At 37.0% G+C, this 26864-nt stretch overlaps 1 protein-coding gene across 2 annotated transcripts in view; it reads left to right on the forward strand.

The window, feature by feature from the left end:
• Nucleotides 1-26864, forward strand: part of ecel1 (endothelin converting enzyme like 1) — a 137607-nt gene that overhangs the window by 47500 nt on the left and 63243 nt on the right. The window contains exons 4-5 of one of the 2 annotated variants that reach the window (XM_023351777.1): nucleotides 1080-1142; nucleotides 9631-9718. The gene's annotated coding sequence lies outside the window, so the exon portion shown is untranslated. The remainder of the gene's footprint in view (nucleotides 1-1079; nucleotides 1143-9630; nucleotides 9719-26864) is intronic. The other variant, XM_023351778.1, reaches the window with a different exon arrangement.

Here is a 26864-nt window from a genome sequence, read left to right on the forward strand (position 1 = left end):
ATGACCCTGCCTGTACCAGTTTGTCCCCTTTTAAAGTGGATTCCCCAGATAAGTGAAATATGTACACCACAAACCAAGAGATATAAACCCACAGCTTTAGAGATATCCTGATCTAGACACCAGGCATCACATTTTGACCCGTGTTTGTTCTATTTTTCCCAAAACAGACTCAGGGAAGACAATGTTCACTGGAAATGTTCCATTTTGAAGAAATAATCTGTAATATTCACTTCACCTCACTTCAGAGGTCATAATGTTATGCCTTATTGAGGGATTTTACTTTGTGTGTTTTTTATTTTTTATTTTAGTGATTTGAATAAAGAGTAAATATGTCAACTGAGATCTGTCATCATTGCTGACATCTCCCGTCGCTGATTTGCTCTAAGACATCTCTCACTGAATAGAATTATGGTCTTCTGGTCTCTGTACTTTCTGTGCTCAGATTCTCACTTGAAAATTATATGTAATCATCTAAATTACCTTTTACAAAGCCTTCTCCAACACTGTCATTTTATAACCACATATATTACTTCTCAACTCAGACATGTAAACATCAGCCATACATAAGAAAGTTTCCTCACGTCACAGATTTTAAACTCTCAAAAGTGCACTCACTTCAGTAAATATACCTTCATGTCCTAGATTGACCCTTTTTGCCTTCAGAACTGAATAAGTTCATTGTGCCACAGATTCAACAAGATGTGAGAAACATATTGATATGATCACAACATGTTCTCCATAGTTTTTTTTTTTTTTAATAAGCATCCATTGCAATGCTTTTTCTTGCAAGGTCACAGTTATCAGTTTAGGGTGTCCCGGCTGGAGACTGGAGCTCCTAGCTTTGGATAAATAGGTGGCACTTTGTTTGAGCAGACCCTAAGGGCTTGTATTCCACAAGAGAGTCAAGGATTTCTCAAACATACAGGAAAAAAATCAGAGCAACACTCAACTTATGTTTTTGAAAAGGAAATCTTATAATATGATATTAAGCTTAAAAAATATAAATATTGTGTAACAACTCTTGACCCGAAATTAAGATGTTTGGATCTTTTTGATACAGATTTTTGATTCATTTCCAGCCGAAAGGTACGATTAGAAGAAGCGTATATAAAGGAATGGAGATTCTCAGTCACAAAACTAAGGTAAGCTTCTCAGTTGTTACCACAATATACCAAAAACAATCTGAATGTTGCAGCTGCAGTCAAGATTTATCAAATCACACGATACTTTTCTAATCTGTTACTGTTTGATTCTGTTGTCTCAATCTCCTGTCCCTGTTGACCGGAGTGATCCAAGCTTTCCCTGCTCAGCCAGTCGTAACATTCATGAACAATTAAAATGGTTATTTACAGTGAAGTAATTGATAAAATAGATGAAGAATCCATTTTCCCAAAAGGTTATTGATTTCTGTCAAAAACTAATAAAGCATTCCCTCCTCATAATACAGTTTTGTCTTTGCATTTTGAAATAGAATTTGGAATACATACAAAGTGTCCAATAACCTAACATGAACATTTCTGGACTTTGGGAAGAGGCTGGAGCACAGTTGAGCATGTAAACTATACATAGATTTAAAACCAGGATGTTGTTGATGCAGCTCTAAAAACATTCCCATTTAAATTATTATGTACAATTAATCCATTGAAATAAATTCACCCCACCATGTACAGCAAACACCAGCTAGCACACCCCAGTGCTGCTTTCTCCTCTTAGTAAAGCCTGGGTAATTATCTAGTTTTACAGCTGTGATTACCACAGGCAACGACTTCAGGCTGCAGTATTAGTACATCCATTTCCCTTTTCCCCCTCTTCTGTCACGCTGTGGGTCTCCTGTATTCTTCTGTATTGATCTTGTTTGCCTCTGTGATGTGATCAGAGGCAGGCTGTGAGGCTATATCCACTCAATGACCAGCTATTCATACCCCTTACCTCAGCTGTGGTATAAAAAGCAACCCCCTGCTGACTAAATGGCCCTGACACATGCAGTGGCTGGGTTTTCAGTGGCCCAATAATATGCCTCCCTGCTGAGCGAGTGATGCTGGAATCGACTTGGTGTGAGAGGACACGCCCCTCAGCATCTCTGCGGTAAGATGCTGAGGGGAGAAATTCACATGTATGATGTGCACTAGGATTTGCTCATATTCAGACATTGAAAGGCGCATGAGCATCATCACACATGCCTTCATTGTGTGTTGGTGGAAGAATGTGGAAGAGTGTGCATGACAGGTGGGGTGCAGCAAGTGCCATTTTAATTTTAAAACTCACTGAAGTAGAGATGGCTCTAATTTGCTGTGGCCTCCCAAGTGGCCCAGCATAATGGACTGAAAATGGGCTCCAAATTAAAGTTAGGGCCCTCCAAACACAGCCAAATGGACTGGCCTGAAAAAGCCTCGCTCAACAAACACTCACACACTCCAGTACTCGCTAACCTTAACAGCACAACAGGAGTTTAATCACACCATCAGCAGGGTTACTGTAGATGAGCAAAAGTTGTTGATTTTGTTTACTCATTATATTCTCAGACCTCAACTTCAAACTTTTAAGAGACCACCCACCTTTGTGAGTTTTTGAAGTAGCAAATTATGTGAGCAATGGGTTGCCAGAACCTTAGGTGATTTAAGATTCACTTAAGTCCAATTAAAAGGAACTGGAAAAAAAAGTTTTGTTCAACAAAAGTTATGATCTTATTATTCAGATGCCAGGACATTGTTATTCAAGGGTTTATATCTTGTTTTAAAGGCTTTTTTTAAATTTTCTGCGTATAATATACTAGGGACTTTAAACGGTATTAAAACATAGTTGGCTCCTATAATCTGATTAAACTGCAGAATTATAAAATCATTTCCCTTTAGAGGTAATATAAAGTGAGTCACTTGCTGGCACAAGCAATAAATGAGTCTGTACTTTGACTCCACCAATCAGCTTGAGCTGAGAAAAAAAATCTCTAAGACACCGGAACATTCTTTAGCTGGTTTTAGGATTTGAGCTAAACGGGTGAATGCATTTCAATTGAATCCAGAATGTTGGAGGTCCACTGCCCTTGTTAGCTACTTTTGACATTTATCAAGAGATAAAACTACTTAGCAAAAGCAGTTCTTGCTGCGGTAGTAGCTTGTAAATTTTTTTGAACCAGGTTATCAACTTTTTTGATAACCTGGTTGTAAATACATTTGGAGGTTGCTCTCTGCTCTGTTTTGCTCAAACATTTTGTTTTTACATACTGACTGTAAAACAACAAATTATTTTAATAAAAAGACTGATCTTTAATTAAAAAAAATCTGTCATTTGATTACAGAATTAAGAAGGTTATGGCACCATTTTAACTATGAGCTTTAGCCTCATCACTACGCTTTCGGTGGTTGTTTTGGTCCACCTAAAGCGTAGTCCGACATGCTGAAGAAGATCTGCAGCAGAGTCTAGTCTACTTTAGATTCAGGCAATCATTTACGACATGCAGGACACAGGCCAGCAGGTACTGGACTTACCACCTGTTCTAGGCAGAGTTTTCAGGGCAATAAATCATTTGCTTTTAACAAAGCTTTTAGACATTCTGAGATCTAGGCTTAATTGCAAGGGGAATAACTTACAGTCCCAGTCTTCTCTTTTGAAGATTTTGAAAATTTCTTGAAAAATTCCTTTTCAAGAATTTTTTTGATATATAGTTTTTTCTATGACTTGGTGCAGCACGGTGGTCCAATGAGGTTGTTATAGGAAAAAAACTGGCTTGACTATTCATCCTGATCCACTTATTTCAGACCTTTTCTGAAAAGGCAGTTGGAAATAAAGGCACAATTACAGTAGGTAAGGCAGAAATGTCTCTTTTTTCCTTCATGGCCTTTGTAAAGCTCAGCACGTTGTCATTTGGATGACCTAGTGATGACAAGGAAAGGGTCAATTGCGACACTTCTGTGTTCTGTAGATTATCTGGTTTCAAAGTTCATGTCAAAATGAAAAATGTGAGTAACAATATGCGCTTATTATGAAGGCATCTTTTCACAGCCAAAACCAGGACAGAAGAAATATCCCTTAAATGAAATTAACAAATATATGTCCACTACTACATGTTTCACCATTGTCGGTTTTGTTTGTCAGTAATTTCACAGCTCCTAAAAAACAAACAAACCACTAGGTCCATAAGCTGACCTTTTTGAGAAGGAACTCGGAACAAACTGCCTTGCTTCACAGCACCAAACCACTCTGATTGCAGGTGGTAAACAACGTGGCGCCTCCTTTGTTCCTCTTATTGCGGTGTTTGTTCGCGCTTTTTTAGCAAATCTGCAGGTCCAACAAACAATGACTTCAGACGTGAGACATTTTTAGACTCTGATTTGTGTACCAGCTTTAACTGCTTCCGCCAGCTTATTTGCAATTCAGATTTTGACCAAACTGTTGGAATCTGAAAAAAACCCTTTATGTTTGTCAAAATGAAACAAAGTGCTGTGAATAGAAGGATGAAATCCCAGGTTCTCCCTGCAATTTGCTGGTGTTTGGACCTGCTTCAGACAGCTATGCTGGTGATGCGTGGAGTGAGTTAATTACTTTGGGTGCTGGACATGTCAGCAAAGACACTAACATATAGTTAGTACAGTAAAGTCTAGTTTGTTTCTGACACATTTTGTACCATACATTTTGGTTTTATCTTCACAATAAAAAAAAAAACAGGATTATATTCAGACGCAGTGTCTCTTGGCAGATTTAAATTCTTGTCAGCCAAAAACAGAGTGACAAAGTAATTCAAGTTCATTTGTATTGCACATTTCAGCAACAATGCAGTTCAAAGTGCTTTACACGATAAAAATATAATAACCAATCATGAAACAAGCAGAAAATATTTATTTATTTCATTTCCAAAAAAGTACAGGTTAATATGACATCGTTCTATGACGAGTAAGGACAGTTTTACTAATAATAACTTAAAAAAAAAACTCACATTACAAAAAATAATACTTTAGAAGATTAATCAAATTAGCAGAATTTGTCAACAGGTAATTTTCCCCCAAATCCCAGTACAGTTTGATTTCTTTGAAAACACAATTGCAAAGCCTGCTGGGAACTTCCTGTTGCAATCTGAGAGCTAAATTCAACAGTCAAGTGTTTTGAACTTCTGTGGTCAGGGTAGTGGAAAAGAAAACCAAGCCAAACTCATTTCCCTGTAACTCTAACACAAGATGCAAGTGTATTTAAGTGCAAGCAAACCAAATGATTAAATAATTTATTGAGCAATTATTGCCAGTTTTCCAATAAATGATGAATATAATATTCTAATAAGTTATCTTATTATAAAACATGTCTATGCCCACAGAACGCTGCAACTTTTCAGTTGCAGTTTAAATTTCTTAGAATTTACATCATTATCATTATTCTTAATACCAAAATGGCAAGACCTTGCCAAATGAAATGTCTGCTGAGTTTTGCACACAGTGCTGCTCTCCATCATCAAACAGGTGTCTTTGTGTGTGTGTGACCGAGGAGGAATGGATGCCCCGAGACTCCAGGGTCTGCTCTCTCTTCCAAACAAACGTTGCGCCAAAGTGCCTGTGAGCCTGAAATCTCAGCCTGAAGCCAAGCAATCTATGAGTCATTTGTATTGATTATCTGTGCTATCAGCTCGGCTCTGCTGATATGTTGATTTCCTGCAGTGAGAAAGGACAGGCGTGCATGCTTAAAAAAGGAAGAAGGCACAGCAGTTGAGCCACATTTGATCCTGATTACTGTGCAGTAGCACTAATTCAGTTTGTCAGGTTTACATTAAGGACAAAACACTCACAGATCCAATATGACGTGCTTAGACAAACAGAGGTCGACAGACGCATGCAGCAAAATAAAGAGCCGTTGAGATGAATGTCATCCAACGGCCCTGTGACAAACACAATTTATTAAATCATGCAAGGTCACGGCTGCCAATTAAGATTCACAACTTTGAAATAGTGTTACATGTAGAACAGATATTTTTTAAAGTAAATAAAGAACACTAGAAAAGTTTGATCTTTAACAGCATTGGACTCGGGTTTTAAAGTTAGCAATCACTGTTATACTTATACCAAAACTCAACTTTGTAGTACTTCCAATTTGATATAAATTCAATGTTGTTAATTTGATAAATTGAGCAACATGTGTTCTGTAGACTGAAAGTTCAAGTTTCAACAAAATAAACGTAGCTTTCTTTGGAACTGTCCCGAGTTCGTGAGTGAAGTATTCACAATTTTAGTAATCTAAGTGTCAAAACCCAAAGCTCCCAGCAGCTCAGCAATATATCTCCATAATAATCAACCTATATCTAATCAATGATAAATATCTGACTGATCTGTCAGCCAGCTGACGTATTAGTTGACCTTTAATGGTAGGTTCATAATGAAATGATTCTCATTTCATCATCAGAAACAATCTTAAAGATTTAAGATTTTGGAATAAAGTCAACTTCTCCTACAGGCTGAATGTGATGTGTTAGCAGTTATCAGTTCTCAGGCTGCCGCTGTGTCCCAATAAACTAGAGTGGTTGCAGGGCACTGACAACACATGGACAGAATCAATCATCACTCCCAATCAGGTTAAATGGAAAACAGTGCTTGGTTTAAGTCCACGGGTGTGGCTTTGCTGCTCTGAGTGTGAGAGCAAAGAGGCAATGACCTCCCATTGCTTGAGAATTAGATTAACACTCTCAGTAATCACTCTACTTGTGAGAATTTGTGAACTGATGAGTATCATTTTGCTGCACTATTCGTAGGTTCATTTTGTATGAACTAAATGTTATTTATTGTTATATAATGCAGATTAAGAAGAATCCATAGGTGTACATTGGCACATTGGCAAGAAATTGGTAGCTATTGTTATTTTCAACTGTCATTATTACTATTATCATTATCTTTAACCATTACTTTGTAACCATTTTGTCTATGTAATTTATTTGTTGGCTTGTTAGCACAGTATATTGAACATGCCCATAAATATTATTAATGGTTTTAATTACAAATATTTGATAATTGACTTTGTAAATAATATATTTAATTAAATTGAGATAAAATTGACAGGTGTGAATTTTTTGAGTTCACGCCTGTCATCAACAACCTGTGTCTTGTCTGAGATGAGAGTCAATGTTTCCCTAATAGGACCTGCCTTTTTATGGGTAGGGTTTAATGTGTTCACTTCTTACTCTTTTTCAAACAGGAAAGTAGTGGTAAACAAAATACTTTGTTCTTGGTTATGTACAGTAAGCCCATGTTTTCTCTGTTCTATGGATTACTTGTCTTCTTGTTTTTGAAAACCTGCTTTAAATAAATAAATCCAATCAAAATATGAAGCCCAGGAAAACTTTAACTTAACTGATAACTATGTAATTTGAACTGGAAATATCATAACACAATTCAGCCAGGTGAAACTCTTTAGACACAAGAAACTATTGGTTATGATGTCATAATGATGCAAACACTTGGTGGTACATGGAGAGTCATATGGATAGGGAAACTGCAGGTACTCCTTTTCAGAGGTTTCTGATAAATCATCAATCATTAAGTTCAGCTGAAACAACAACAGATCTTTTAAGCAGAAAAATGTCAAAAAAAAAAAATCGGAAACTAAAAAAGGTTGCACTCACAAACTAATTGAAAATTTTTTTGATTCAGATTCTCCTCAACATCTTTTTGAGTTCACACCTGGCATCAACAGCATGTGTCTTGTCTGAGATAAGAGTCAGTGTTTCCCTAACAGGACCTGCTTTTTTATAGGAAGTTTTGGTTGTACTTGAAATATGTCAACAAATATAAATATGACCAAAAAACACCAACCCTGAAAGTTCCCTTGACGAGGGTTGTGGACAAGAGCAGTTCTCACATTGTGAAAGATTTGTAAATCTTTTTTGTAAAGTAGAGAAAGTAAATATAGGCAAGTTAAGAGAGAAATTGCTCCCAACAACTGAATTCAACAAATTAATAATAGGATGAAAACTAAACCTACATATATTAAAATTTTGACAAACAAATTGATATTAGATATTATTTTTCAGTTGAAGTCTATCACATTAAAGGTGGGAAAAATAAACAATTGTGATCAGAAAAACTTAGCATTTCAGTAGTGTTTTCACTTTTTAGAACTGCTATGTTTCTGTGATCAGCACAATACTAGCGATTATTATCAGTAAACATACACAATATTTTTGTAAACCTTTAGTGTTTTTATTACTCTTAAAACTGCCCAATACTGTATCAAAACTTTACTTTAGTGATGTGATGTGTAGTAGAGCAGCTTATTCAGCTAATCGAAAGACAACACAAACAGGCTAATAATTTTTAATTAGCCTCACTGCACAGCATCTGCTGTCACATCTGCTAGGTGTCATCAGCAGTTTGCAGTGATAATGATAATGCTATTGCTGTCAAATATGAAGCCTAATTGTTTTGGAGAAAGCTGACATTTAACTGTCTCCAACATTTAAAGGTTTGGGGTTTCATTTCTCTGTGAGTTGATTATTAGACCTACCAGAGGTAGTTAATCAGAGTCACTGAAAGTCTAATTTAATGGGTTGTAACCTTTCAGGTTCTCCTTTCCCGTTCCTCTGACATCATTTGGACTCTATATGGATATCACATTTTTTTAGCATTCATATAGTATCACTCTCACATGCATTAGGGCAGGTCTGCAGCTCTTTGCCAGATCTGGTCTGCTGCTTAACAATCAATATGTGTCAGAGTGTAACCTCAGCGCTGCCCAGAGGGGCCTCATTCTGGTTCATTCATTCTCATTCACACTTTCTCACTCACTGTCTTTGTCTATCTTTCCAAAATTTTAGTTGCCTTGTGATGGATATTCTTCTATTATTTATATCAGTATGATTATTCTAACACAGCTTCCAAGCTGAACTTGCCACTCATCACTGTCCAAACTGCACTTAGAATGAATTATTTTATTTCACATCAATTGATTTAAGGTATTTCCTTAAGTTGACAACTATTTTGTGAAATGTTGAATCTAAATATGCCTTTCCCAGCTTACAGTTTGAATTTGGAGATAGAATATAAAGGGTCCACACAGGGTGGTCAAAAATAATCTAAAATTAAAGAAGACAAAGCTGCGTTGGATTGTGATCAATTGAGACAATGATTGTCTTCTTTCAGGAAAATTACGACAGAGAAATAAAACGTAGCTGAAGTATAGTGAAATACGTAATAAAGGACCAACATATACTTTTTGGTTTAAACGTTTAAAGAAAAAGAAAGTGAGGACCATGCTAAAGAAAAAGAGAAAAAGTTGACCGAAATGCTTACATTTCTTCAGAAGTAGGTCTTTTATAAACTACGTGTAACTACTGATGGTGGTAAGCTCATCTTAATTTCATTCGCTCGTTGCTTGTAGTGTTTGAAAATGATGTAACAACTGCTGAGTCAACATGCTTCCCATCTTTGCTCAGAAAATGCACATATCCGGAGGTCTAATTTCCCAAGTGAATCTGTAGTAATTAAGTCCAATTATCACTGATAGAGCATTTTTATTGATATAGAAATGATGAATTATGAAAACAACAACATGACCAATTAAGGTCGCAGCTCTGGGCTCGCACATTTTTTAAAAATAAATCATGTTTTTAATTGTTAAGTTGTGTTAAGTTTTCATAAAAGTTTGCTTATTCATTTCATTAAGGAAGATGAGTGTCAGCTGGTTCCTCTTCAGTCAATATATCTGAAGTGCTCAAGGCAGAGGATAAACACTCAAACAGAGCCAGTCCTGGGTAAGTAAAGGTAATGTAAGATCTCAGGTTTCTATTGGTGTGAATTTCTTCTTCATGTATTGTTTCAATACTATAAGCGGAGACTTAGGGAAACTTAGTCAGAGTTGGTATTCTGCAGCCCTACCTTGGTTGTAGCAAACAGTCAATCAGCCAGTTGTGGCAGTAGCTAAAAGCATTTAGGTATCTGGAGGTTGTTACGACAACTTGTTGGTGTTCAAACAGATTAACTGGTCTAAATATTTCAGAAGCTGTTGATTTGCTGGGATTTTCACTAGAAATTGTTTTTGTACTTTAGACTGGTCCAAAGAAAATGTCAATTTGTCTGGATAAAAATGCCTTATTGATGTCAGAGGTGCAAGGAAATGGGCAGAAAGGTTTGAGAAATCAAATAAGTGCTCACTACAGCGAAGGTCTGCAGAATACCAACTCTGAACAAAACTGTTGAACCTTGAAGCAGCCAGGCTAAGAGCAGGAACTGAGGCTACATTTAAAAATAGGACAACTTCAATATTTGGATGGATGAGCTTGGAGTGCATAGCAGGAAAGCATGGATTCATCATGTCTTGTATGTCTGGTGTAGGTGGTGCAATGACGGCCGACTGGCAATCTGTTTACTCTGGAGTAATCCGGAACAGAGTGAGTGAATGTGGGCACAGGTGGAAGCAAAGTGAAGTGAGGAAGGTTGTAGTTAGCGATAAAACCTGTCCTGATTTAGAGTAGCCTTATACTGTAGTTACTTACAGCGAAAAGTATTACAAAGTGAAGGCTTCTTTGATTCAGTGTATCTTGTAAGAAAAACGGGTGCAGTGTTTTACATCTTCAGTATGATCTTTGCTTGTTTTTTCTAATCTGCTCATAAATTTAGCCGACTCACTCTAGAGAGTGCTGAGCTGCTGTGCATTCAACACTGGTTGGCAAAATTAAGTATTTCGTGGGTTTATGGGTTTACATGCATATGTTCTACCTGCATTTTATGTCTACCTACACTGACCTTCATTGTGCCTCTCGTGAATGTTGCCACAGGAGATTCCTTGGTAAATTGGAAAGTTTGTTCTTTGTGAAAGTTGATGCTGGTCTGACCGTCGCCTCTCGTGACATCAGTCAGTCGCAGCATTACACACCCAGCTGCCCTCCTGCCAACCATTGGTTTTCCTTCCTCTAGTCTATAATAATGTAATCTTGAATCTACCCTCATTGCAGGATTCATGTTGCTCCTCCAGCTTGATTTGTTTCTACTCTGATTTCTGCTCTTGTGCTTATATGCAATGTCAGATATCTGCCTCTTGTAAAGCCCACAAATTGACCTCTCTCAAGTCCAATCCCAATTAAAAATTAGTAGTACAAAGAGATGTTTGTTGTTTGTGTATGTGATATGTGTACATCTTGGCCATGTGCACAAAAAACAGAGGCAAATTATTTTAGATTGCACAGATACAACCTGAAGATGTGAGGACAGTATTGTACATTTTAGATCTGAAAGTCTCTGGAATCATTTGGTTTATTTTATGTTTCAATTTCAGTCTCTGAAAATATGCAGTACCAAGAAACATTACTTAATCACTACACTGTAACTCTGCTGCAGCTTTGTAAAGGTTTAAATGACTTCAACTGCTTAGTACCTAAACTAGACTACAATTCTGTCTGTAGTGCCTAAAAATGACAAACCCATCTATAATAAAAAGCATCCCAGGAAAGTTGATTTAGATTGTTGTACACAGCAGGATTTGAATAAGATCAGAGTGGAATCAAAGCTGACTGAAGAATAAGTGGGCAACTGTAATTTGTGTCACTGGATTCCAAGAAATGATCACAATTAAATTATTATCAGAGGAACAAACCAGCAGTCAGTAAGACCAGAGGGAAGTGGTTCTTCTGCGAACTGAAAAAATTTGTATCATTTTGTTTCTAACCTGCATTAGGCTTGATGCTGTTCTGAAAAGTGGGCACGAATATTATCCTCATCCATTTAGTAAGAACTAAAGTCATAATATAATGCATTAAGTCTCCTCTCTTACCAAGCAATCTGGGTCACAATTTATGAGCAAATATTAGCCAAAACTGTCTAACCACCTTCCTAACAGCAAAAACCCTGCATCTGGGTTAAAATAGTAACCCTGTTTTTAATGTGTGATTTGGGGGTTTCTGTGGTGCATTTTGCTTTTTATGAGCTTTTTAATTTTTACTACATCTGTAATAAATAGATAGTGAAATGAGTGGTTCTATTTGTGTTTTACACCTACAGTTAGACTAAAATACTTTTAGAATCTGGTAAAGATCAGATCATTCACATTGTAAAACCCAATAAATGACAGAGGGCGTACTTTCTTTCTACGTTTTCAGTTTATTAGAAATGAAAGACACAAATAAATCTCTGAGAAAATGTTAAACATGTTTTTGGCTTTTTTTCATCGCTGCAGTGGGTAAAAGAAAAGACGACACCATATATGTGCATCACGTACTTTGAATTCCCCATCTCACATCACAATCACAGCAGGACTGAGACAGAAGATTATTCCTCAAGACAAACATTAATTCATGAAATGTTATTGACTCAAGAGAAGATATATCTTATCACTTGGTATTTTGGATGAGAGGTGAGGTGAATTAGAAAAGATGAAACATAATCCCTAAATTCATTAGGGTGTTTTAGGAATATGAACTCTTTCTCATTAAATATAACAAATAAGCTAGACCGGTTTTGTTCATGATTTGCAAACAAAACATCACTGTCACTACTCATAATATACCATATTATTTTTCTCAAGCATAGTTTTACACACACGTGTAAAGAAATGTATTTACTCTTCATTTCATTTACTCTAGTAGGACAAGAATGTATTTAATTTAAACCTGTGATTCAGTTTATCTGTTTGTTTTTTTTCCAATGAGAGTTAATAATTCATAATACAGCTCAAGTAATTTTAAAAGAAAACCATTGCATACACAAGTTTGATTTCATTGTGAGATTTTTCTAAACCACAAAGGGTTAAGACTTTCACCTCACTGAAATATTTACCCAAATCCACAATAGTTGTTCTTTTTGTTTGTTTTTTTCTTTCAAAGTCATTGAAATCATATGATTCATAATCAACTTGTCCCCCACCAAAAAAAGTTAAAATATTTAAATGTACAAGATTTACATGACATTCATACTGACAATGAACGAACTTTTAGAAGAAAAAAAATTACAATTGAACTCGTAACACTCCTTGATGCAATATTCACACATTTTGCAAACATTAGTAATTACACCTTGAAAAGAATACGTAGACACAGACTTGACAGCAAATAATTCCTCTTTAAACCTTAAACTTTTTCCAATTTCACTCTCAAAACTAAGAAGATCCTTGCAATGACCCTTGATAGTCATTGAGTTACTGGGTTTGCTGGTCCTTGGCATAAACAGAGACGTTGGCCTTAAGGCAGCTGGATGTTTCGGAGCAGCATCACAGTGATCTCTCAGCATCGCAGCTTCTGCCAGCAGTCATCCACACACATGCCATATGCCATGCTTCCCTCCAAACACTTCAGTAATCCTTCCCCTCCCTGTCTGCAACAACTGGAACAAAACTGCCAGCTCCCACCATGCAGGGGAGAAAAGAGAAAAGGCACCAACTTAATATTCTTTATAGGGATCGTTCAATTATGAGATGAAGGAACATGAGGAAATTGAATCCATGACCAGCAGAAAACAGGAAATGTGAGACTTCACTCACACATCTAGGATTAATAGTCTGCTGCGATGATCTATTCTTTATGAACTCAATACAAGCAATGAGGCTGAGTTCACATACTGGAAATGACTTGCTCACAGGATATCACTGAATGCACTGCAAAAGTTCCAATAAAATATCCACTGGGTTTTGCCGCCTTATTATTCTTTGTGTTAGCTTTCTCTTTGTAAATCTGTGTTCAGAGCTTTATTTGGTTTTTGAATTTCTTCAACTCTGCTTCTTTTTTATTCCTTCTTCATTGTTAGATTTAGCCCTTGGATTTCCCCTTACCTTAGCTAAGTTTACATTAGCAAAGTTCCTTGACTGCATAAAATGTATTTGGAATAAATAATCAGAATGTATCATTTACATGAGCACAAAATTAATTAATCTGGCCATGATGTGCGTTTACATGCACCATTCTATTCACATTAGAAGCACCGACATGCACAGAGTTGTAAACGTTCCCTAAAAACCCACACAGGAGTTGTAATTTAATTTGTGCTGAACTTAAAAACAAACGCAGTAGTGTGTTTGATCTGTCTTCTGAGTGCCCACAATCGATCCATGCCAGGTTCTGACAATTGAGATGTATATTTTCCAAGCACATAGTGCTATTTTATACCACAATCAACTAACTGTTACCTTTAGCTGTTCTAAAAAAAATGGTAGAAACATAAAAAAACAACTTAAATGAAATGTATCTTTTCATCATTGCTGTATCTGACATCTTGAAAATGGCCTCTGTCACTTTAAGAATCACTTACCGTTTGTGCCATTTCTCCTTCAGCATGCTATCACAATATTGCTTTATTGAGGCTGTTTACAATTGTTCTTCTGTAAAAAAAAAAATAAAATAAAAAAAATTTCAATTTAATCTCGGTTATATCTATTTTCAATGTCAATCTGAAATATCCAACTTCCAAAACTGGACTACAGAAATACTGTAAATGCAGAGAAGGATTTTCTTCTCCTCAGGAGTGGGAGGCTCTTTAAGCATGAAACTGAACACTAAATCTATAGTTACAGTTTAATAATTAAGACACAATGTTGTGAGTAAAAGAGACAATAATAAATGTCTTCATAATGACACATTTAGCTTAAGAGCAAGAGAAAGTTGAGGGTAAATTAAACTTTCTTTGTTTCATACAGCACTGAGTTGGAAAGACATTTAGTCATTCTCACTGAGCTGAAGGTAAAATGAACAAATTTTCATTAAAAAATATGTTCATTGGGTTTACCCTTTACAAAATTCAGTTCTGTCATATTATAATTAATTAATTCATGCTCATAGTTCACTATCCAGAGATTCTTAACAAAGCTCACAGCTCAAACAAGAACAAGTTCCCCTTCATCCAACATGTTTTGGCTGAAAAAAAGTTTAAAACAGTATTTAGTTCATGACGTCATTCACAAAGCTGTATATCGTTTATGCTAATACCTATGATCTGTTTTATTCAGTCTTGTTGTCCTTGCCCACATAATCTGCATGTTACAATGACTGAATTTCAAAAACAGCTGTTCTCATTCACAAATTTTAATGTTGAGTCTGAAATTGTGATTGAAAGCCTGTCAGTCCATTTAAACTACATTTGTAATTGTGGTCACTTTCAACCCTCTTATTATCATCCCATCAGTGCAGATAGAATTGGAATGAGCTTTTACCATTTTTTTGTTTGTTTTTTAGTGCAGTTTCACTGAATAACATCTTCATAATAAAATCATGTAAACTATAAACTGTACTGTTATTCTAGCTATTTACCTGAAGTGTTTCATAACATAGATAGACCTATATCTCCCTCCTATAAACAATGAAATTGCAAGCTAATTTCGAGACCTCAGTGAATATTCCTGAGTCACAGCATCGTCAAGTGTAAAGTCAGTGGAGACAGATTAGACTATCAATATTTTGTCCTCACAAAAACTTAGCAAAAACTGGGTCCAACAGCTGCTCACACCCAGACACACAAACACTCAGGTGTCAGGTTGCCTCATAGGAAAATGTTGTTGGTGTTTCTGCATGAAGTATACAAAGAGACAGCTTTTTTTTCACAGCAAATGATGCCCCAGGAAGCAATATTAGGAAGAGATGTGCTCACTGCTACTTAAGTAAACACAACAAAGCAAAAGAAAACATAAACGGCATCATCCCTTCTTAGACAAGATGTAGTGTAGCAAGTCTTTGGTGCAGGAGTCCATGTCAAGTCTGACATTGTCGGTTTTGTGACTGAAGTGCAACGTAAGACCAACGTTAAAACTTGAGTCACCATCTCTAAAATAGATATTCATATGATAAATTCACATTCATAACCATGTTAATGAAGGGTGAAAATGAGTCATTGAGTATAACATTAGACAGAACATCTGTAAAACATGGAGGTCCTCTGCCCCCTGCCTGTGGTCCTACTGCCAGCTGCAGAAATGCACCGCTTCCAGTCAAAAACAACAAAACGGGGACAGGAGGTAGGTCTGAGCTCTGTCAATCAAACTCATGTACGCGCTGCAGCTGTGCTAATGGGAGAGAAATAACTTGGCATTACAGGAAAACTGTTTATCAGCTGCCGTCGTTTCCATGCTAACTAGCTAGCTCCATTGTATGGGTGTGTGAGTGGTGTGAACACAAGCATGATTGACAGAGCCTCCTCCTGACTTCGATTGATTCATATTATACTGTCAGGAGACAGTGACAGTTTTAAGAAATACATTTTTATAAAAGTTACATGCAGCAGCTCTAAGGAAGGAGATTATTTAAATTAACATATATAGAAATCATGCTGATTACAATGAGCTTAGATAACTCAAATAACCAGATTTTTATTTTTTCATAGCGACTTTTATAAGGTAACTATGATTGCGCTAATGAAGTTATTTTGCTGTTTGACATCAAAAGGCTGGAAAATATGTTTAGTTGTCAGTAAAACAAAAAAATAATAAACCTCATACTCTTGTTTATGGTGATAAAAAACTGAAATTAAGGCTCTCTGCAACATCAAATGGCACTTAGGATGAGAATAAAAGGCAAAGAGGGGGAAAATAAATTTTAAATGAGTGGAACATTCTGAAAGGAAACAATCAGAGTAAAGTGAAGAAGCATATTGGATGTTTTAAGGTGTAAAAATTGAAAACGATGGAATAAAATCAGGATGAAACAGCCTGTTTGTGTCTGGGAGAAGGTGTGTAAAAACAATCGTTCAGCATCAGCTGCATCCTTTAGGCAAGGCTGTATTGACAGGTGTTGTCAGCAGGGGTCCTAATCTAGTTTGAGTTTTTTGCCAGCGGCGTTTGTACCTATGTGTGGGCAAAGACTATAAATTGGGTGGGGCAGATGTCTCTACATTCATTTTCTGTATCTAATATTTGTGGAGCAAACTATTGTTTATTCATGAGGAATATTTTATGGTTTGTGTGTGTAAGTTATGCTATGTCTATCAGCTGAATATCAGAATTTAAATAATTTTTTTCCTTATTATCCTGACTGTGTCCAGTTAGCTGTCTCCAACATCAAACAGCACCTGAATTATTGACAAGGGAATCAACAGACAATTAAAAATCAGATGGAAGACAGGGTTATTAATTATTGATGTTTGTGTGATTCGTTGAAATCAGTCTGCAAGATGTTGATCCTCCTCTCTGACAGCCCCCCACCCGACTGACTGAAGGCAAAGGACTTATGAGGCATGGCAGGAGGACAGCCTGCAGCTCCCTGCAGCTTTGATTGCCCCATTTGGTGGAATAGAACTATACCAATACCGATGATGGATGAGTAGGAAAATCGGATGGTGGCTAACCGTGTCTGAAATAACAACAAATATATTTTCAGAGATCAGAACAAGCTGTAAACATTAACTACTATATGTGGAGAATTGAACACTGTGCTGTGGCTTTCACTTTGTATGCTTTCAGCAATGATGTAAATGTGTGGAGATCAGATGACTGTTGCAGTTTTTAACCCCAGATTTTTAATGCAGCTATGCCTTTACATGTTCCTTATTTATACATTTGTAGACAGTGTTAACTACTAGTTTTATACAAACATGCTTGAGTGCCTGACAGTAGATTAAAGCAGCATCCTGTGAGAGAGACAACACTGTGACACTTTTCATTTGCGTCTTCATCATGACCTAAAGTTAAAGTCAGCAAAGGATAAAAATGAGAAAACTAGATTTGTTAATATGGGGAAAGGCAGAAAAAAAGTTTTGTAATTTTGATTCAGCTTATCCAACTGAATTATATATTTTTAGTGTGGGACTTTAAGTTCTTTGACTGCATCCAAATTTTTGCTCCCAGTAGTCAGAAAAAGCAAAACTCTCATTTGACATCTTACAAATGCAAACTGCTACATATACTTTGCACATCCCAGTTATCCTAGGATATGTTTTGAATCCATATACTGGACTTCCCACTCTCATGCATGAGTGGGAATGTGTAATAGCCACAGATGGAGAACCAGAGAAGCCAGAACATTAAATTCAACTCTGGATGTTACTTTTAATTATCAAAAAGACAATTTCATTCTAACATAATTAAGAAATAACAACACAATAACTGTCGGCTCATAACGGTGAATAATAAAAATCCCATCATCTTGTCAGTCTTCCAAATGCCAACTTCAAGCACTAGCTGTGATCACACAGCCAGTCCCTCTCTACCAAAAGAAATTACAGCAGATCGCCGAGTGGAGGCTCAACCAGTAAGGTTTCAGTTTTTCTGTTTCTTATAAGCTCAGTTGGGAAGGGAACTGAATTATTGTTAATGTCCTTTGAATAATTTGTACACTTTATGTTAAACTGAATCAGTTTGTGCTGTGCAGTTAATGAAGATATAGCAGATTGGATTGCTGTTTTAGCTCTGTCTGAACCTCCCTGACCCTTAAATCCCTTCTATCGCCTCTAGAAATCATCTTATTAGTTAATAGAGCACAACTGTGTGTAATTTAATCTCAGTGCAAACCCATCTGTTCTGTGAAGATCTCAGAGGTTCGTTAGAGATCATTAGAAAACAAACGGCTTCATGAAGACCAAAAATCAGAGCAGGGAGAGAGTTTTGAAAAAATGTAAGGGGGTAAGTTATAAAAAAATATTCCAAGCTTTGAAAAGTTCACAAAACATCGTTCAGTCTATAAACTGAAACAGGCGGAATTTGGCACGATTGCAAATGTTCCGCGTTTGTGGGGAAAGGCTTAGCTCTGGAGGATCTGCAGCGATCCACAGCTCAGGTGGGAGAAGCTGCTGGCGCGACACAACACAAAGCCTATTTGCAAAGCAAAGCTCAACACAAGACATATAGGAGACATGGCAAACATGTGAAACAAAGTAGTAAAACTGAAGTTTTAAGCTAAGTGCAAAATCCTGTAGGTGGCAGCAAACTATCACTTCATTTTCCAGTTAACGTAACATCTCAATGGTGAAACATGGTGGCCACATCATTATTCTATGGGAATTTATTTAAGCAGGGACAGCAAACTGGTCAAAGTAAATGGGAAATTGTATGGAGCTAAATAAAGGGCAGTAGTGGTGAACAAAATAGATAAATGCTGTAACAGACTGAAGAATGGAATGAAAGTTTACTTGTGAGGAGAATATTGGCCCAGAACACACAACCAGAGTAAAATATGGTTATGATTGAAGCATATTCATGTGTTAAATGATTCACTCAAAGTCCAACTCAATCTAAATGAGAATCTCTCCCATTACTGTAAGAACTGTAGCGCAAGCTCAGTCTGACTGAACTTGAGCTATTTTGCAAAGAAAATTTGTCTTTAGATTTGCAACGTTTGTAGAGCTATACCACGAGACACTTGTAGCTGTATTTTCATTAAAATATTGACTCACAGGAATAGCAATGCATGCCATAGTGCTTTATTTACAAAAACAGTTAAAAACCATGCATAGCTTCCCTTTAACTTCAAAATTATACGCTACTTTGTGTTGTAGTCACATAAAAGTAAGTCAAAAACGTTTATGTAATTTTAAGACATTGAATGTGATATTTATTTCAGTACCTGATAAGACACACATTTAAAGTGATACAATATAAATAGAAAAACAAGTTTATTAAGAAAAGGGTGATAGCAAGCAAGAGCTTGTTTGATTGTGTGAAGTCCAAACAGAACCTTATATGTGAACTGAATATCTTGACCATCTACAAAAATGGAGACACGCACACTGAGGCAGTGATGGGAGGAGGGCGATGTGATCTCTGGGAGCACATACAATTTAATTACAGCTGCCATCAGACTGATTTACAACTATACCTACACACCAACCTGTACCCCAGCCTTGCTTTTCTTTTGCATTAATTTAGACCTTCTCACATTTATCTCCGGACTTAAAACTCTGCCACATCTACTCCTCATACAGACACAGAGGTACATTTATGCCATCCAAGGGAGAAAAAGCTAATATGATATGATGGGTCAACTACTTGCAAGAGCACAACCAAGGAGAGACATGCATACGTACACTTTGGTAGTTTTTTTTTTTTTTAGCTTTAATGTAATCTTGCCTCAGCTGCTGGCTTCGTTGGACTGATGTAAATGAAAACGGGTATTTATGGTTTTCAGAAAAGATGGATTGAGTGGAAGGGGAGGTGGGGAGTGTGAGGGGGTTACAGCCCTGAACTGACTCCACTCAGCCTATCAATTGGTGGCAAGGGATGAGAAAAGGAGAGAGGTACTGTGTGTGTGTTATCTGGGGGACTGGGGTGTGTGTGTGTGTGTGCATTGGATCAGAAGTGGAGGATGGGTAAAGACTTGTTAAATGGATGGAAGGAGAGGTGGAGAGATTAGTAATAAAGGGGGAAAGGTGAAGAGATTGCATGAGGAGAAACGGAGGAAGGAGATGAAATAGAGATTGGAGACGGTGTAGATTAAACAGATTGAAAAGCGAGGGATTGTTTTTCCTTTTCATTTCACATTGGTTTAACTTGCCAAGAGGAGCAGTCAAGTCCAACTGTCTGAGTGTGAGTCTGTCTGTGGAGAGTGCAATGTCGCAGGGGAGTGTGATATACAGTCTGACTATTACATGCAGAAAATCCTCCCAGGAGGATGCTGTAATGTGCGCAGTAATGTAACACTGTGTCAACAGAGGAGAAGCAGGAAAAGCCAACCTATGTGTTCTGCAGAGATAACAATGATGACAAATGCAGAGGTTGCACACTGTCATGATCAAACAACTGACTTTCTAAAAGTTGAGTGCTTCAAGGAAGGCTTTGTGAGCTTTTATCACTGAAAGAAAAAAAATTGTCCCCTCTGTACCTACAAGAGTAACTCGACTGTATAAATAATTCACCTGGGATGGAAAAATACTTAAATACTAATAGAACTCCAAAGAGAAATCAGACAATGCTGAGACTGCAAAGTTTCAATTTAGTTTATCTATAGAGCACCAATTCACAACACATCATCTCAGGGCACTTAACAAAAAAAAAGTGAAGTCCATCCAATCACACATGTGTTATCTGAGTTTCTTTAGTCTCTATATGTGGTGATGGCAGCTAGAAGAAGAAAGAAGAATGCGCTGTTGCAGTCTGCGTGCAACAAGTCAGAAAGTGTTTCTGGCTAAAGACAGAGTTATTGTATAGTGCAGAGATTGCTCAGGACTGTTCATCATGTTTTCATGCTATGAAGCATCTTTCTCTTTGAGGCCATTCTCCACTGTTTCTTTAAACAGTTCAGATTTTTTAAAGTCACTGGCTTTGATGTTTCTAGTGTTCCTTTTATATGCATCACTTTTGCATCTTCAGTCTCGTCTGTTGTCCAAGGAAAAAACTTGAACAACAGACTTAGACCATAGATAATGACAAAGGTATTGATATCTTTCCTCACCTGCACCTCTTCTCCCTTGATAGAAATTTTGGTTCTGATGTTTTTGCTTCCTCTGCAATCTACAATCATCTCCTTTGTCCTTTTCACATGTTGTTTGGAAGTAAGAAAGATCGCAGTTCTTGACTTTTCTTGTAGTGCTGCTGTCTGACTACATTTGGTTGTAGTAAAAGAATTGAAGAAATCTCCACCTCTCTCACATCTTGTAAATGGTAGCATGATACAATTTGTGTCATCTTGTTGTGTCATCATGCTGTGAAAAAAAGAAGTGTGGATGGAAAACATACACCTGATTTCTAAGCACTCAAAATCCAGCTATGGGCTAATCTTCAGCCCCCAAATGAAGCTAGGATCCTATTCCAAGTTTCCTCTGACCTTTGAACTAAAGACCCATTTCACTGGTTCTAATAAGTCTGTGCTGATATTGTAATCTGTTTTTCAAGATCTAAAATACCAAAACTAATCAACGCTGAAGTGGATAATTCCATATTTAACAAAGATTGTTTAATGGTAGGGCTGCAAAGTATGCAATATGTCTTAATATTGATGAGCGATAGTCATTTGCCTTGAGATACATAAATAAAATATTCAAAACTATATTTCTGCTTTGGGTTCATAGCAAACATAGACCCTAGATAATGACAAGTCTGTTAATCTCAGTCACAAAGTTTCATTGGAAAACTTGCTTCTGTCTGACTTTTTGATGTTTTGGCAATGAAACAGTTCAGCTGTAGTTTCTTATTGACTTGGCCACCTCTTTAGCTTTTAAAACATTTTATGCTGCATTAAACAACAAAAGTTAGCAGATATATTTGGAGCAAACAGACTCTGAATGAATCATGCTTAAATAATTACCTAACACCTATTGCACTCCAGTCAGGGGAAGCACTGCCTCACTTGTCATCATGACATGTAAAGTACTAATAATGATAAGAGAAAGTCAATTTATTCACTTGACTCTTTAATAAATATATTTTTGCGTGATTTCAACATTTCTGTGGTTAAAACTGCTGAATTCATGCATTTCCTGTTCAAGTACATTTAAGAGGGAGGTGAGGCGGTGATGACTGTGACTCACCTTAGTTTTTATGTGTTTATTGTATGTGATAAAGCAAACACATGACTAACAAACTGTTAAAATTTGGTTCTAATTGCCAACCAGAATTAAGTACACAAAAGAAATTGAGTTTGTGGACAAAAACATGAGCAACAATGTGTTAAGATATTAAGATTTAGATACTTAATGGCTTTGGAAAATAACAGAGTTGTGGGAGAATAATCAAGAGATGCAATGTGGATGGAAAAATAGTATTAAATATGCACATTAGCACATAATTGAATCAGGGCATGCCAACCAAAAAGCATCAGAATGTGTATGAGAATGAGAAGAGGGGTGTAACTAGTTTAGAACAAACCTTACAGTACCTAATTAGAGAGCTCATTATAAAACACTAAATGTATTCTTTCACTTACTTTTAACCTTTATTTCTGTCATAGACAATTAACAATGGTCTAAATTTATTAAAAAATATCATCATGAGTAATGAATTATTATGGTTAATTTTCTGTTGCTGAGAGCATCAATAAAAATCAGTTTTAAAGATTTATCACTAGGTTAACACTTTGACTGGGTCATTCTAACACTGTTCAATTCATCAACAAGGACAGCAGTAAGCAATGTTACCTGTTAAGAACAAACCAACCTTTGTTTGGTACAAAGGTTTTCTAGCCACAGGTTCATTTGAAACCCATTTCTTGGTTGGACCTTTTTTAAAAAGGCAACAAAATTAAAATGAAACATTCCCATCACATACACAGATGCTATATTACGTTGACCATTAACTCATACATGAAAATTCATATTAGAGAAAACTAATTCTCCACAACAAAGTAAGTTGGTATCTATCAGCGTTCACATATTTAGTTTTCTTTCAGCCATGGATTCACTTGGGAATTAAAAACTCTAAGATCTGTTAACATTTTTAATTCTGATAAACTGTTCTAGATATGAGAACCTGTAAATAAAAAGGACATTTGAAGTAAATGATGTCTTGGATCTTACTGGTTTCAACAGATTATCCCACCAGGGCTGTGGATCTTCTGCAGCTCTGCAAGAGTAAGAATTGGACTCTTGGCTGCTTCTCCAATTTATGCTCTTCTTAATTGATATTCAGTATAGGTACGCCTAAGTATACCCATGGCTCCCCTCTGTTTGTTCCTCAAAGACAATGAAATACATTAAAATGTACAGCCCTTAGATGTTAACAGAAGGTTTTAAGAAAAAAATATTTTATTTTATTGAAGCACTTTACTCTCGTCCTCTTTGTCTTAATGTGATGGTGAGCAGTGATCAGGATGAGCTTCTGTCAGTGGGTTGCTGGAACTCCACAGTCAAATTAAAACCCAATTATGTTCTCATTTCACGCTTTTTTATTGGACCCATAATGGAGAATTTGGAAATCGACACAGTGGGGAAGGAGGACAGAAAAGGAGGGAAAATTGAAGTAAAAGAATCCAAACGAGGTGTAACAATTAACTAATCCTTCCTGGTTTCTTTTATTTCTCTCCACGTCTCTGTGTGTATATTTGACTTGCTGCTCTGAAAACCACAGTAACGCTCACAGGGATCATAAAAAATCAAACAGGCAACCAACAATGAACAGGATGCAAATGAAGGACTTGCGTACCGCAGCATTTCTATGTCAACATCCAGATTCAGCTGTTTTTTGTAGGTAAGAGTAGATGATATTTTAACAAGCACTAATTGTGACATAAAATTGCTTTCAGTCCTGAACCGAGATCGCAACACAACAAGGTGGACAGACTTTGTTTATACACCAGATACTGTTTTATTACTAACACAGAGACCCGTGTATTTTGGAGTTCGCTGAATCATGGTTCTGTCACAAATTTGTGCAATTTTAAAATTGTAATTGGCTTTATTAAGAGAAAAACCTACAAAACCCAGCCTAAGTATATGTAAATTAACAGTCTTAACTGGCCTGAAACAGACAAGTCATGCTGAAAAATCCTCTTTGGTTGACTTAAAACAACTCTGCAAAGAGAAGTGGAGCAAAATTCCACTTCTCCACTTCTCTAAACACAGATGTAGACTGATGTAAAAGAGTGACCTGACATTTGTTGCAAACTCTCGATTGCAGTTTTTTAATATGTTGTTTTATAAATAAATACGCAAACAACTGTAGATATTGATTAAAAACAATAAATTAGTATTTTTTGTGTTTTCTCAAATCAACACAAGCCACACAGGCTCAAATATATGCCCATACCCCACTCGTATTTAGTTAAATACCTTTAACAAGTTGCACTCACTCATACTTTTCTACATAAATGAAACTTCTGACAAAATCTTGGAGGAATATTTGACTTAAAATGCTTTGTTCCTTGACACTGGGCAAGTTTTAAAGCCCAGTTTATATAAATAAACAAAAAAACAAAGTGTCTATGGCATTCATTCCAAAAGAACCACCATAGTGATATTCCTAATAATTAAAAGTAGAAAAGTGGCTCTTCCAAGTGTGTGTGTGTGAGTCACATTCATAACAAATTCTGGATTGTGGATTATGATTCTTTAAAAGTAAAGTTGAAATAACAACATCAAATTTTGTCATGACTAAACACAGATATAGACTGTGCAACTTTCTACTGTTCTGCATCATTAAGTTTTCTAAACAACAACAAAAAAGATGCATGCACTCAAGCAAACACACATCTTCTCCTTTTTCCCTCTGGTGTCCTCTCTGGGATGACTGATTGATTGTACAAGAGAACACAACCAGCACAATTAGTTCATCTTGTTAGTGCTTCCCTGGAGGCCATGTTGACATGTTAGCCTCCCTCTTCACACAGACACACAACGGTTTCTCTTATTCCCTCCCCCACCCCTTTTTCATTCTCCCTCATCTTTTTACACTCTGCCTTTTGCCTTTTTTTGTCCCCAGCCCTCATTCACCTCATGCCCCTGCCCCACCTTTTCTCTGTCAATCAGCCAAACAGCACCTTATTAGCCAACACATCCACATCCTTGCTTCTCTCCCGCTGCTGCTGCTGTAACTCTTTTAATTACAATGAGTTAAAAATTACGAGCCCAGAACGCCGAGCCGCTTGGCAGGTTTGCTTTAATTGGCTCATGTAGTAATTCTGGACAGAGGAATGGGAGTGGGTCGCAGGGTGGGTCGCACATGGGTGGCAGAGAAAGAGATATAGAGACTGACTTTCAAATGACCTCCTTAATCAATTGACAGACGATAGGGAAGCTACTGCAGCGCTTGTTTCCACTTGCTCTACCCCGCCCTTCAACCACCCCTGATGAAGTTCCCTTCCTCAAACACTCATCTGAATATGTGCTGTGTAATAAGACCTGCATTGGCTCTGGTTTGCACTTTTAAGAAAAAGTGATGGCTGTATATCAGTGTTTGCCTACCAGCACCTCTACTGGTGGTCGGTTCTGTAATTAAATCTAAGCTGCGGGCCCCTTTTGGACGTCGTACGTTTTTAGATTCAAGATGGAAAAGGGTCCAAAGAAAAGTCGCACATACACATCCCAGCAGCATTCCACTTTCAGCCATGAATTCATAATGATTTGAAATGATTTATGGCTCCACCCTCCCTCATATGGTAAGCCACCTCTGGAAGCACTCTGCTATATTAAAAAGGAATGCACTGCTCCTCCACACCGCTGTAAGAGGTAAGGCTGGTCAGCCTAAACAAGTCATAAAGCTCTTCTTGCCTCAGTAGATCCTGAACTGTGGCTGCTCCACTGCAGTTCCTTCTAGGCTGGCTCCGCCCATGTAATAATACAGATATATTTGTGTCCTTTGCAGCAAATGTGCATTAAAATGTAGGTCGCTCAGAGGCTAAGTGGATATGTGTGTGCAGATGGTGACAGTGACAAAGATGTAAGTGATGATGGCAGCTGACCAAAGGATCCATATAGGGATGACATCATTCTCCAAAGGAAAAAAAAGAGGAGGGTTGCTTTTTATGTGCAAACAACAGGCTCAGAATAATAATGTAGGAGGAGATCTCTGATCACTGCTGCTCTTGAGGCTTCTAGCCCTTCAGTGTCCATAGCTCTTCTGTAGCTAGCCCTTTATCATGGGGTCCTGACACCTGTCCTTTTCACATGTTCACGAGTTTTTCCTCTGAAAGTGCAGGTTACTGGCCGCTAATCAGGTCTCTGCCTTCTCCAATCACTGTGGTGCCACTTCCCCTTCAGCTCCAATCTGTCTGTTTTTTTCTTCTGGTTTGTTGCATTCAGTGAACTGCTTTAAAGCTGAGCAGATGCCGTCCCTGACATCTTGATGAACATGCCTTGTTTGACTAATTAAATTAATTTCTTTATTGTATTATTGTAGATCTCTACAGTTACTATAATATTCTAGGCTGTTTGTCTGATTAATGTTTTTCAGAGGTGGGTATAATATCCAAAAATTATTTTCAAATAAGAGCAACAGTACTTCAACATATATTTACTCGGTAAAAGTAAAGAGTAGCCATCCATGAAATTACTTATTTAAAAGTAAAAAAAGTATTTGGTAAAGAGGCTTCTCGAGTACTGGGTAAGTGATCAAAATATCAATCATGTAAT

This window comes from Xiphophorus maculatus, chromosome 18 (assembly GCF_002775205.1).
Source record: "Xiphophorus maculatus strain JP 163 A chromosome 18, X_maculatus-5.0-male, whole genome shotgun sequence".
Lineage (NCBI taxonomy): Eukaryota > Metazoa > Chordata > Actinopteri > Cyprinodontiformes > Poeciliidae > Xiphophorus > Xiphophorus maculatus.